The 14,571-nt window shown below is 39.5% G+C and overlaps 1 protein-coding gene across 6 annotated transcripts in view; it reads left to right on the plus strand.

The window, feature by feature from the left end:
* The window catches only part of LOC308337105 (hephaestin), a gene marked incomplete at both ends in the record, with an annotated part of 126,672 nt that overhangs the window by 34,632 nt on the left and 77,469 nt on the right, over positions 1-14,571 (plus strand). The window lies entirely within an intron of this gene.

Raw genomic sequence — 14,571 nt, forward strand, 5'->3', positions numbered from 1 at the left:
GATTCTAGGAGATCTGAACATGGACAATAGGCCTTACATCTGCCGGACAGGAAGATATAAAGAGCAGAAAACCACTTTGGGAAAGATGGCAGACAGTGACTATTAAGCTATCGTTAGCTGATTTACAGTATGAGTCTCGGTCTTTTTTATTCTTCAATATTTTTACTGGGGCAAAATACACATAACATAAAATTTACCATCTTAACCATTTTTAGTGTACACTCCAGTGGTATTAAATACCTTCATAATCTTGTGCAACTATCACCACTATCCATCTTTAAAACTCTTTCCATCTTACAAAACTGAAACTCTATACCTACCTCTACATCTACAATAAGTTCTCATTCTTCCCTCCTCCTTACTCCTGGCAACAACCATTCAACTTTCTGTCTGTATGATTTTGAATACTCTAAGTACCTCATATAAGAGGAATCATACAATATTTGTCTTTCTGTGGCCAGTTGATTTCACTTAGCATAATGTCTTCAAGTTTCATCCATATTTTAGCATATATAGAATATACTTCTTTTTCCCTTGACATCATTCCCATGACTTTATTTTTTTACTAAGCTTTTAAATTTTAATTCCAATATAGGTAACATACAGTGTTATATTAGTATCAGGTGTTATATTAGTATCATAGTGATTCAACAATTCCATAAATCCTCTGGTGCTCATCAAGACAAGTGTCCTCTTTAATCATCATCACTTTTTTCCCCAACCATCCATCTCCTCCCCTCTGGTAACCATCAGCTTGTTTTCTATTGTTAAGTGTGTATTTCTTGTTTTTTTTCTCTCTCTCTCTCTTTCCCTTGTTCCTTTGTTTTGTTTCTTCAATTCCACATATGAGGGAGATCATATGGTATTTGTCTTTCTTTGATTTATTTAATTTTGCATTATACTCTCTAGCTCCATCCATGTTGGCACAAATCACAAGATTTCATTCTTTTTCACGGATCAATAATATCCCACTGTATGTATATAATATTTTGCTTATCCACTCATCCATTAGTGGACACTTGCATTGCTTCCATGTTTCAGTTATGGGAAATAATGCTGCTATGAATATGGATATGCCTTTGACACGTGCTTTGTTTACTTTTCAATATATGCACAGAAGTGTAAATTCTGGGTCATATCATAATTTTACTTAATTTTTTATTTTAATTTTCTAAGGAGCCACCATAATGTTTTTCATGGTGTCTGTTCCATTTTATATTTCCACCAACAGTGCAGAATGTGACAATTGGCTTAATTCTTTAAATATTTTAAATGTTTGTCAATTTAAAGTGCTGGGAGGCCATCCAGCCCTGGGCTCTTGTTTGTTAGTAGATTTTTGATTGCTGATTTAATATATTTTTTAATAAAGATTTTATTTATTTATTTATTTATTTATTTATTTGACACAGAGAGTGAGGGGTCACAGGTAGGCAGAGCAATAGGCAGAGGAAGAGAAGATGGAGAAACAGTCTCCCCACTGAGCAGAGAGCCCAATGCAGGGCTTAATCCCAGGATCCTGGGATCATGACCCAAGCCAAATGCAAACGCTTAACCCACTGAGCCACCCAGGCACCCCTGATTACTGATTCAATTTCTTTACTGGTTATGGGTTTGTCCAGATTTTCTATTTCTTTCTGTTTTAATCTGGTAGTTTTTAAGTTTCTGGGAATGTATCCATTTTTTTTCCAGATTGCCTAATTTCTTGGCATATAATTGGTAATAATATTTTCTTATAATTGTTGTATTACTTCAGTGTGGGTTTTGATCTCTCCTCTTTCAATCATGATTTTATTTATTTGGGTCCTTTCTTTCTTTCTCTCTCTTTTTTTTTTTTTCCTGATACGACTGTTTAGGGATTTATCAATCCTAGCTCCTAGTTTCATTGAACTGTTAGAATGTCATTTTTATTTGTATATTATTGATTTCTCTTCTAATCTTTATTATTTCCCTTCTCCTGCTATATTTAGGCTTTATTTGTAGTTCCCTTTCTAGCTCCTTTAGGAGTAAGTAAGGTTAGGTGTTGTGTTTGAGAATTTTCTTGTTTCTTGAGAAAGGCCTTTATTGCTATATTCTTGCCTCTTAGGACCACCTTTGCTGCATCCCAATGGTTCTGAACTATCACATTTTCATTTGCTTTCATGTATTTATAAATCCTTCTTTAATTTCCTTGTTAACCCATTCAATCCTTATTAATTTTTTTCCATTCATTCTTTATCACCACATTCCATCTAAATATATTTTTATGTATTTTTAATTTTTTTATAAACATATAATGTACTATTAGCCCCAGGGGTACAGGTCTGTGAATCGCCAGGTTTACACATTTCATAGCACTCACCATAGCATATACCCTCCCCAATGTCCATAACCCCACCACCCTCTCCCTACTCCCCTTCCCCCAGCAACCTTCAGTTTGTTTTGTGAGACTAAGAGTCTCTTATGGTTTGTCTCTCTCCTGATCCCATCTTGTTTCATTTATTCTTTTCCTACCGCCCAACCCACCCCCCCCCACGATGCATCTCCACTTCCTCACATCAGGGGGATCATATGATAGTTGTCATTCTCCAACTGACTTATTTCGCTAAGCATAACACTCTCTAGTTCCATCCAGTCATTGCAAATGGCAAGATTTCATTTCTTTTGATGGCTGCATAGTATTCCATTGTATATATATATATCACCTATTCTTTTTTTTTTTTTTAATTTTTTATTTATTTTCAGCGTAACAGTATTCATTGTTTTTTCACCACACCCAGTGCTCCATGCAATCTGTGCCCTCCCTAATACCCACCACCTGGTTCCCCCACCCTCCCACCCCGCCCCTTCAAAACCCTCAGGTTGTTTTTCAGAGTCCATAGTCTCTCATGGTTCACCTCCCCTTCCAATTTCCCTCAACTCCCTTCTCCTCTCCATCTACCCTTGTCCTCTATATTATTTGTCATGCTCCACCAATAAGTGAAACCATATGATACTTGACTTTCTCTGCTTGACTTATTTCACTCAACATAATCTCTTCCAGTCCTGTCCATGTTGCTACAAAAGTTGGGTATTCGTCCTTTCTGATGGAGGCATAATACTCCATAGTGTATATGGACCACATCTTCCTTATCCATTCATCCGTTGAAGGGCATCTTGGTTCTTTCCACAGTTTGGCGACCGTGGCCATTGCTGCTATAAACATTGGGGTACAGATGGCCCTTCTTTTCACTACATCTGTATCTTTGGGGTAAATACCCAGCAGTGCAATTGCAGGGTCATAGGGAAGATCTATTTTTAATTTCCTGAGGAATCTCCACACTGTTCTCCAAAGTGGCTGCACCAGTTTGCATTCCCACCAACAGTGTAAGAGGGTTCCCCTTTCTCCACATCCTCTCCAACACACGTTGTTTCCTGTCTTGCTAATTTTGGCCATTCTAACTGGTGTAAGGTGGTATCTCAATGTGGTTTTGATTTGAATCTCCCTGATGGCTAGTGATGATGAACATTTTTTCATGTGTCTGGTAGCCATTTGTATGTCTTCATTGGAGAAGTGTCTGTTCATATCTTCTGCCCATTTTTTGATATGATTATCTGTTTTGTGTGTGTTGAGTTTGAGGAGTTCTTTATAGATCCTGGATATCAACCTTTTATCTGTACTGTCATTTGCAAATATCTTCTCCCATTCCGTGGGTTGCCTCTTTGTTTTGATGACTGTTTCTTTTGCTGTGCAGAAGCTTTTTATCTTGATGAAGTCCCAGAAGTTCATCTTTGCCTTTATTTCCTTCGCCTTTGGAGACATATCTTGAAAGAAGTTGCTATGGCTGATATCAAAGAGGTTACTCCCTATGTTCTCCTCGAGGATTCTGATGGATTCCTGTCTCACGTTGAGGTCTTTTATCCATTTTGAGTTTATCTTTGTGTACGGTGTAAGAGAATGGTCAAGTTTCATTCTTCTACATATAGCTGTCCAGTTTTCCCAGCACCATTTATTGAAGAGACTGTCTTTTTTCCACTGGATATTTTTTCCTGTTTTGTCAAAGATTATTTGATCATAGAGTTGAGGGTCCATATCTGGGCTCTCTACTCTGTTCCACTGGTCCATGTGTCTGTTTTTATGCCAGTACCATGCTGTCTTGGTGATCACAGCTTTGTAGTAAAGCTTGAAATCAGGTAACGTGATGCCACCAGTTTTATTTTTGTTTTTCAACATTTCCTTAGCAATTCGGGGTCTCTTCTGATTCCATACAAATTTTAGTATTATTTGCTCCAGCTCTTTGAAAAATACTGGTGGAATTTTGATTGGAATGGCATTAAAAGTATAGATTGCTCTGGGCAGTATAGACATTTTAACGATGTTTATTCTTCCCATCCAAGAGCATGGAATGGTCTTCCATCTTTTTGTGTCTTCTTCAATTTCTTTTAGGAGTGTTCTGTAGTTCCTCGAGTACAGATCTTTAACCTCTTTGGTTAGGTTTATTCCGAGGTATCTTATGGTTTTTGGTGCTATAGTAAATGGAATCGATTCTCTAATTTGCCTTTCTGTATTTTCATTGTTAGTGTATAAGAAAGCCACTGATTTCTGGACATTGACTTTGTATCGTGCTACATTACTGAATTGCTGTATGAGTTCTAGTAGTTTGGAGGTAGAGTCTTTCGGGTTTTCCATATAAAGAATCATGTCATCTGCGAAGAGAGAGAGTTTGACTTCTTCCTTGCCAATTTGGATACCTTTTATTTCTCTTTGTTGTCTGATTGCTGTTGCTAGGACATCTAATACTATGTTGAACAAGAGTGGTGAGAGTGGGCATCCTTGTCGTGTTCCTGATCTCAATGGGAAGGCTGCAAGCTTTTTCCCATTGAGGATGATATTTGCTGTGGGTTTTTCATAGATAGATTTGATGAAGTTCAGGAATGTTCCCTCTATCCCTATACTTTGAAGCGTTTTAATCAGGAACGGATGCTGGATTTTGTCAAAAGCTTTTTCTGCATCAATGGAGAGGATCATGTGGTTCTTCTCTCTTCTCTTATTGATTTGTTCTATCACATTGATTGATTTGCGAATGTTGAACCATCCTTGTAACCCAGGGATGAATCCTACCTGGTCATGATGGATAATCTTTTTAATGTGCTGTTGGATCCTGTTTGCTAGGATCTTGTTGAGAATCTTAGCATCCATATTCATCAGTGATATCGGTCTGAAATTCTCCTTTTTGGTAGGGTCTTTGCCTGGTTTGGGGATCAGGGTAATGCTGGCTTCATAAAAAGAGTCTGGAAGTTTTCCTTCTGCTTCAATTTTTTGAAACAGCTTCAGGAGAATAGGTATTATTTCTTCTTTGAAAGTTTGATAGAATTCCCCAGGGAATCCGTCAGGTCCTGGGCTCTTGTTTTTTGGGAGGTTTTTGATCACTGCTTCAATCTCGTTACTAGATATCGGTCTATTCAGGTTGTCAATTTCTTCCTGGTTCAATTTTGGGAGTTTATAGTTTTCCAGGAATGCATCCATTTCATCTAGGTTGCTTAGCTTATTGGCATATAACTGTTGATAATAGCTTCTGATGATTGGTTCTACTTCCTTGGTGTTAGTTGTGATCTCTCCCTTTTCATTCATAATTTTATTAATTTGGGCTTTCTCTCTTTTCTTTTGGATTAGTGTGGCCAATGGTTTATCGATCTTATTGATTCTTTCAAAAAACCAGCTTCTAGTTTCGTTGATACGTTCTACTGTATCTCTGGTTTCTACCTCGTTGATCTCTGCTCTAATCTTGATTATTTCCCTTCTTACGTGTGGAGTTGGTTTGATTTGTTGTTGATTCTCCAGTTCTTTAAGGTGTAGAGACAGCTGGTGTATTCTGGATTTTTCAATTTTTTTGAGGGAGGCTTGGATGGCGATGAATTTCCCCCTTAGGACAGCCTTTGCTGTATCCCATAGGTTTTGGAGTGAAGTGTCTTCGTTCTCATTGGTTTCCATAAATTGTTTAAGTTCTTCTTTGATCTCCTGGTTGATCCAAGCATTCTTAAGCAAGGTGGTCTTTAGCTTCCAGGTATTTGAGTTCCTTCTGAACTTTTCCTTGTGATTGAGCTCCAGTTTCAAAGCATTGTGATCTGAGAATATGCAGGGAATCATCTCAGTCTTTTGGTATCGGTTGAGCCCTGATTTGTGACCCAGTATGTGGTCTATTCTGGAGAAGGTTCCATGTGCACTTGAGAAGAATGAGTATTCTGTTGTTTTAGGGTGGAATGTTCTGTATATATCTATGAGGTCCATCTGGTCCAATGTGTCATTCAATGCTCTTATTTCTTTATTGATTTTCTGCTTCGATGATCTGTCTATTTCTGAGAGAGGCATGTTAAGATCTCCTACTATTAATGTATTCATATCAATATGACTCTTTATCTTGATTAATAGTTTTCTTATGTAATTGGCTGCTCCCATATTGGGGGCATAAATATTTACAATTGTTAGATCATCTTGGTGGATAGTCCCTTTAAGAATGATGTAGTGTCCTTCTGTATCTCTGACTACTGTCTTTAGTTTAAAATCTAATTTATCTGATATGAGAATCGCTACCCCGGCCTTCTTTTGAGGCCCATTGGCGTGAAAGATGCTTCTCCATCCCTTCACTTTCAGTCTGGGTGTATCTTTAGGTTCAAAATGGGTCTCTTGTAGACAACATATGGATGGGTCCTGTCGTTTTATCCAATCTGCAACCCTGTGTCGTTTTATGGGTGCATTTAGGCCATTCACATTGAGAGTGATTATTGAGAGATACGTTTTTATTGACATTGTGTTATCTTTGAAGTCTTTCTTTCTGTCGATTGTCTCTATATTTCTGTTCAATGCTATTCTTAGGATTTTTCCTCTTTTATAGAACCCCCCTTAATATTTCCTGCAGTGTCGGCTTGGTGGTTGCATAGTCTTTCAAGCCTTGCCGGTCTTGGAAACTCTTTATCTCTCCATCCATTTTGAATGAATGAATTTATCCAGTCTTGCTGGATAAAGTATTCTTGGCTGCATGTTCTTCTCATTTAGTGCCCTGAATATATCTTGCCAGCCCTTTCTGGCTTGCCAGGTCTCTGTGGACAGGTCTGACGTTATTCTGATGGGCTTTCCTCTGTATGTAAGGAGGTTCTTTGTCCTAGCAGCTTTCAAGAGATTGTATCTACAATTATGATTCCTCAATTTTACTATGAGGTGCCTGGATGTTTTTTTTTTGAATTTATAATCTTGGGGGGGGACCTTTCTACTTCTAGTACATGAACACTTGTTCCATTCGCAAGATTGGGAAAATTTTCATGAAAAATTTGTTCCACTATATCTTCTAGACTTCTTTCTTTCTCCTCCCCTTCAGGGATTCCAATAATTCTGACGTTGGAACGTTTCATGGCATCATTTATTTCCCTGATTCTGTTTTCGTGGCTTCTAAGCTGTTTGTTCCAGGCTTCCTCCTGATCCTTTCTCTCTATTTTTTTGTCCTCCAGATCACTAATTCTATCTTCTGTCTCAGTTACCCTAGCTTTTAGAGAATTTAGATTAGATTGGAACTCATTGAGAGCGTTGTGAACCTCATCCCTGGTGGCCTTCAGCTCTGCCCTAACATTATGAACCTCCTCTCTGGTCGCTTTCAATTCTGCCCTAATCAATTCTGTTTGGTCATCCATGGCTTTCTCCAACCTAGCTATTGCCTGGATAATTGTTAGCCTGAATTCTCTTTCTGACATATTGTCTATGTTGATAGCCGTTAGCTCTGTTGCAGAAGGCCCATCCTCTGTATTTTTCTTCTGTTGGGGATTCCTCCTCCTAGTCATTTTGGTGAGAGATGACTGGACAGATGTAGCTGGATGTATTGACCGTGGTGCAGTCAAGGTGCACCCTGGAACGCTTCTGAGCACTCAGGATTCCCCACCCAAATGAGAGAAAAAAGAAAAGAAAAAGAAAAAAGAGGGAGAGAGAGAGACAGGAAAAAAAGGGAAGATAAAAGTGAAGGTTCAGCCCAAATGGGCCCCAGGGTAAGGTTTATGACGTATACAAACAAAAACAAACAAAAAGACTGATAAAAGTATATGACGAGAGAGAAAAAAAATATATATATAAGCAAAAAAAAGGAGGAGCCTCGTCAAGAAGAACCCCAAGTATAAGATTTATATACTATCCAGACAAACATAAATACACAGAGACACTGGCAGAAGAAAAAGATGGGAGCATGGTTATAGATTCTCGGTGTGGGCGAGGAAGGTTATTTTGATTCTTCCTGGATGTATCTTGATATCTTTGTTAAAGGACTCAACTTTCCTAAGAAAAAGGGGGATTAAAAATTGGTTCACCTATAGGGGTAGCATTGCTTGGAGAAAGGGGGTTACCTTGAAGTTTAACTCTATATGAATATTAGAAAATAAAAATAAAAAAGGAATAAACTGGACTAAACTAAATTAAAAAATTTTTTTAAAAATTAAGAAAATAGAAAAGCAAAAGAAAAACACATGTGTATGTATCAAAAAATTCAGGTTAGAAGTTTATCATGGAGTTTGATGTACTGGACATCTCACTGTGATGGTAAATAGGTTAAAAAATTATCTATATAAAAAAAGAAAAAAAATGAACCAGAATAGTGGGAAAGAATTAAAAATAAAAGTTGTATCTATGAAGTAGTGGTAGTTGTTCTCTTGTAGTCTTTTTTTTTTTTTCCTGATTTGTTTTCTGGGGGAGGGGGCTGCCACGTGGGTTTTCAGTCAATGATGTTCCCTGAGTTAAGTCCTCCCAACCCCCTCAAGGGGGTGGGCTCTGAGAAAAACGTTTTTTTCAGGTTTTTGTTCTCTGGAGGTTTTTATGTTTGTTCACTTCTTTTCTCTCGCCTTGACAGCTTTTGATGGTTTTTGGAGGTTTAGAGGAAAGAAAACTGCACCCCAACCTCCCTCTCAGAGAGAAGCCTCAGTCTGCTCCCCTGCAGGTGCTGCAGCCGCTGGGCCGCTGGCAGAGCAGGTTCTGAGTCACGGTCCCTGGGGACGCAGGATCTCCTGCTTGTACGCAAAACCAAGGCAGCTGTGGCTGTCTGGGCAGCTCCAGACCGCCAGAGACGTTCCAAGCAGCGGTCGCACACTGAGATTTTCCCGCTGGCTGGGGCTGAGAGCTCAGGGCTTGCGCGCACCTCTCCCAGGGGATGGTTTGGGGCGCGGCGCCTCCAGCTCTATCGGCTCTATCGCCGCGTGGGTCTATCACCGCGTGGGTCCCAGAACACCAGGCTGGGCGTTCGTGCACCTCTCTCAGGGGAGGTTGAGGCACGCGCGCATCTCCAGGAAGGTGCGCGTTCTGCCGTCTGGCGTGGCCCCAGCCCCTCACGGGAGCCGGACTCCACCCGTTCTCGGGCGCACTGGCGGCTCCGGGACAAAGACCAGGTTTCTCCGCCGCACTCTCCGGCTCAGCGCCAGGGGATGCTGCCCTGGGTCTGGGGACTTAAGCCCCTATCCCTATCCGCCCCGATTCCCACAATTTCCCCGCGCGAGTCTTTGCTCTTTTGAGTGCTTTCAACAAGACTCCAAGTTAATGCTGGTCCCCAGATGCCGGGCACTCTCGTATTGGGGTATTATTTTCCAGTCGGTCGCCTCTGGTGGCTCCCTCCCCCTTTTGTTTATCTTCCAATATCAGTCCGACGTTCCCACTCCACTTTACCTGCCCACTGGCTTCTTCTGGCCCCCGTAGAGATCCAGACGTGTATAATTCTGATCTCAGGCTGATTTCATGGGTGATCGGAGTTCTTTGGTAGGTAATCAGCTCACTTTAGGGTGCAGGTTGAAAAGGCGCCTCCTCCTACTTCCCCGCCATCTTCACTCCCTGTATACCACCTATTCTTTATCCATTCATCTGTTGATGGGCATCTAGGTTCTTTCCATAGTTTGGCTATTGTGGACATTGCTGCTATAAACATTCGGGTGCATGTGCCCCTTCAGATCACTACATTTGTATCTTTATGGTAAATACCCAGTAGTGCAATTCCTGGGTCATAGGGTAGCTCTATTTTCAACTTTTTGAGGAACCTCCATGCTGTTTTCCAGAGTGGTTGTACCAGCTTGCATTCCCACCAAAAGTGTAGGTGGGTTCCCCTTTCTCCACATCCTAGCCAGCGTCTGTCATTTCCTGACTTGTTAATTTTAGCCATTCGGACTGGTGTGAGGTGATATCTTATTGTGGTTTTGATTTGTATTTCCCTGATGCCGAGTGATGTGGAGCATTTTTTCATGTGTCTGTTGGCCATCTGGATGTCTTCTTTGCAGAAATATCTGTTCATGTCTTCTGACCATTTATTGATCAGATTATTTGTTCTTCGGGTGTTGAGTTTACTAAGCTCTTTATAGATTTTGGATACTAGCCCTTTATCTGATATGTCGTTTGCAAATATCTTTTCCCATTCTGTCATTTGTGTTTTGGTTTTGTTGGCTATTTCCTTTGCTGTGCAAAAGTTTTGATCTTGATGAAATCCCAATAGTTCATTTTTGCGCTTGCTTCCCTTGCCTTTGGTGATGTTCCTAGGAAGAAGTTGTTGTGGCTGAGGTTGAAGAGGTTGCTGCCTGTGTTCTCCTCAAGGATTTGGATGGATTCCTTTCTCACATTGAGGTCCTTCATCCATTTGGAGTCTATTTTCGTGTGTGGTGTAAGGAAATGGTCCAGTTTCTTTTTTCTGCATGTGGCTGTCCAATGTTCCCAACACCATTTGTTGAAGAGGCTGTCATTTTTCCACTGGACATTCTTTCCTGCTTTGTTGAAGATTAGTTGACCATTGAGTTGAGGGTCTATTTCTTGGCTCTCTATTCTGTTCCATTGATCTATGTGTCTGTTTTTGTGCCAGTAGCATACTGTCTTGATGACAGCTTTGTAATAGAGCTTGAAGTCTGGGATTGTGATGTCACCAACTTTGGTTTTCTTTTTCAATATTCCTTTGGCTATTCGAGGTCTTTTCTGGTTCCATATAAATTTGAGGATTATTTGTTCCATTTCTTTGAAAAAAATGGATAGGATTTTGATAGGGACGGCATTAAATGTGTAGATTGCTTTAGGTAGAATAGACATTTTCACAATATTTGTTCTTCCAATCCAGGAGCATGGAACATTTTTCCATTTCTTTGTGTCTTCCTCAATTTCTTTCATGAGTACTTTATAGTTTTCTCAATATAGATTCTTTGCCTCTTTGGTTAGGTTTATTCCTAGGTATCTTATGGTTTGGGTTGCAGTTGTTAATGGGATTGACTCCTCAATTTCTCTTTCTTCTGTCTTGTTGGTGTAAAGAAATGCAACTGATTTCTGTGCATTGATTTTATATCCTGACACTTTACTGAATTCCTGTATGAGTTCTAGCAGTTTTGGAGTGGAGTCTTTTGGGTTTTCCACATAGAGTATCATATCATCTGCAAAGAGTGATAGTTTGACTTCTTCTTTGCCAATTTGGATGCCTTTAATTTCTTTTTGTTGTCTGATTGCTTAGGCTAGGACTTCTAGTACTATGTTGAATAGCAGTGGTGATAATGGACATCCCTGCCGTGTTCCTGACCTTAGCAGAAAAGCTTTCAGTTTTTCTCCATTGAGAATGATATTTGTGGTGGGTTTTTCATACATGGGTTTGATAATATTGAGGTGTGTGCCCTCTATCCCTAGCCTTTGAAGAGTTTTATCAGGAAGGGATGCTGTACTTTGTCAAATGCTTTTTCAGCATCTATTGAGAATATCATATGGTTCTTGTCCTTTCTTTTATTAATGTATTGTATCACATTGATTGATTTGCAGATGTTGAACCAAACTTGCAGCCCTGGAATAAACACCACTTGGTCGTGGTGAATAGTCCTTTTAATGTATTGTTGGATCCTATTGGCTAGTATTTTGGTGAGAATTTTCTCATCTGTGTTCATCAAGGATATTGGTTGGTAATTCTCTTTTTTGATGGGATCCTTGTCTGGTTTTGGGATCATGGTGATGCTGGCCTCATAAAATGAGTTTGGAAAGTTTTCCTTGCATTTCTATTTTTTGGAACAGTTTCAGGAGAATAGGAATTAATTCTTCTGAAATTGTTTGGTAGAATTCCCCTGGGAAGCTGTCTGGCCCTAGGCTTTTCTTGTTTGGAGATTTTTGATGACTGTTTCAATCTTCTTACTGGTTATGGGTCTGTTCAGGTTTTCTATTTCTTCCTGGTTCAGTTGTGGTAGTTTATATTTCTCTAGGAATGCATCCATTTCTTCCAGATTGTCAAATCTGTTGTCATAGAGTTGTTCATAGTATGTTCTTATAATTGTTTGTATTCTTTGATGTTGGTTGTGATCTCTCCTCTTTCATTCATGATTTTTTTTATTTGGGTCCTTTCTGTTTTCTTTTTGATAAGTCTGGCCAGGGGGTTATCAATCTTAATTCTTTCAAAGAACCAGCTCCTGGATTCATTTATTTGTTCTATTGTTTTTTTGGTTTCTATTTCATTGATTTCTGCTCTGATGTTTATTATTTATCTTCTCCTGCTGGGTTTAGGCTTTCTTTTTTATTCTTTCTCCAGCTCCTTTAGGTGTAGGGTTCGGTTGTATATTTGAGACCTTTCTTGTTTTTTGAGAAAGGCCTGCTTTACTATATATTTTCCTCTCTGGACGGCCTTTGCTGTGTCCCACACATTTTGACCTGTTGTGTTTTTTTTTTATTTTTTTTTAAATTTATTTATTTGTTAGAGAGAGAGAGCGAGCGAGCACAGGCAGACAGAGTGGCAGGCAGAGGCAGAGGGAGAAGCAGGCTCCCCGCCGAGCAAGGAGCCCAATGTGGGACTTGATCCCAGGATGCTGGGATCATGACCTGAGCCGAAGGCAGCCGCTTAACCAACTGAGCCACCCAGGCGTCCCAAATCAAGAGGACGCTTAAGTGACTGAGCCACCCAGGCGCCCTGTTGTGTTTTCATTATCATTTGTTTCTATGAGTTTTTTTTTTTAATTCTTCTTTAATTTCCTGTTTCACCCATTCATTCTTTAGAAGGATGTTGTTTAGTCTCCATGTATTTGGGTTCTTTCCAAATTTCTTCTTGTGATTGAGTTCTAGCTTCAGAGCATTGTGGTCTAAAAATATGCAGGGAATGATCCCAATCTTTTGATACAGGTTGAGACCTGATTTATGATCCAGGATGTGATATATTCTGGAGAATGTTCCATGTGCACTACAGAAGAATGTGTATTCTGTTGCTATGGGATGGAATGTTCTGAATATATCTGTGATGTCCATCTTGTCCAGTGTGTCATTTAAGGCCTTTATTTCGTTGTTGATTTTTTACTTGGATGATCTGTCCATTTCAGTGAGGGGAGTGTTAAAGTCCCCTACTATTATTGTATTATTGTTGATGTGTTTCTTTGATTTTTTTATTAATTGGTTTATATATAGGCTGCTCCCATGTTAGGGGCATAGATATTTAAGATTGTTAGGTGTTCTTGTTGGACAGACCCTTTGAGTATGATATAGTGTCCTTCCTCATCTCTTATTATAGTCTCTGGCTTAAAATATAATTGATCTGATATAAGGATTGCCACCCCAGTTTTCTTCTGATGTCCATTTGCATGGTACATTGTTTTCCACCCCCTCACTTTAAATCTGGAGGTGTCTTCGGGTCTAAAATGAGTTTCTTGTAGGCAGCATATTGATGGGTTTTGTTTTTTTATCCATTCTGATACCCTGTGTCTTTTGATTGGGGCATTTAGCCCATTAACTTTCAGGGTAACTATTGAGAGATATGAATTTAGTGCCATTGTATTGCCTGTAAGGTGACTGGTACTGTATATTGTCTCTGTTTCTTTCTGATCTACTACTTTTAGGGTCTCTCTTTGCTTAGAGGACCCCTTTCAATATTTCCTGTAGAGCTGGTTTGGTGTTTGCAAATTCTTTCAGCTTTTGTTTGTCCTGGAGGCTTTTTATCTCTCCTTCTATTTTCAATGATAGCCTAGCTGGATATAGTATTCTTGGCTGCATGTTTTTCTCTTTTAGTGCTCTGACTATATTATGCCAGTTCTTTCTGGCCTGCCAGGTCTCTGTGGATAGGTCCGCTGCCAATCTAATGTTTTTACCCTTGTATGTTACAGACTTGTCCTGGGCTGCTTTCAGGATTTTCTCTTTGTCGCTAAGACTTGTAAATTTTACTATTAGGTGACAGGGTGTGGACCTATTCTTATTGATTTTGAGAGGGGTTTCTGCACCTCCTGGATTTTGATGCTTGTTCCCTTTGCCATATTGGGGAAATTCTGTACAATAATTCTCTCCAATATACCTTCTGCTCCCCTCTCTCTTTCTTCTTCTTCTGGAATCCCGATTATTCTAATGTTGTTTCATCTTATGGTGTCACTTGTCTCTCGAATTCTCCCCTTGTGGTCCAGTATTTTTTTGTCTCTCTTTTGCTCAGCTTCTTTATTCTCTGTCATTTGGTCTTCTATATCACTACTTCTTTCTTCTGCCTCATTTATCCTAGTAGTAGGAGCCTCCATTTTTTATTGCACCTCATTAATAGCTTTTTTAATTTCAACTTGGTTAGATTTTAGTTCTTTTATTTCTCCAGAAAGGGCTTTTATCTCTCCACTTTCTGTAGAGTTCCAGAGGAC

The sequence above is a fragment of the Martes martes genome, assembly GCF_963455335.1.
Source record: "Martes martes genome assembly, chromosome: X".
In the NCBI taxonomy this organism is placed as follows: Eukaryota; Metazoa; Chordata; class Mammalia; order Carnivora; family Mustelidae; genus Martes; species Martes martes.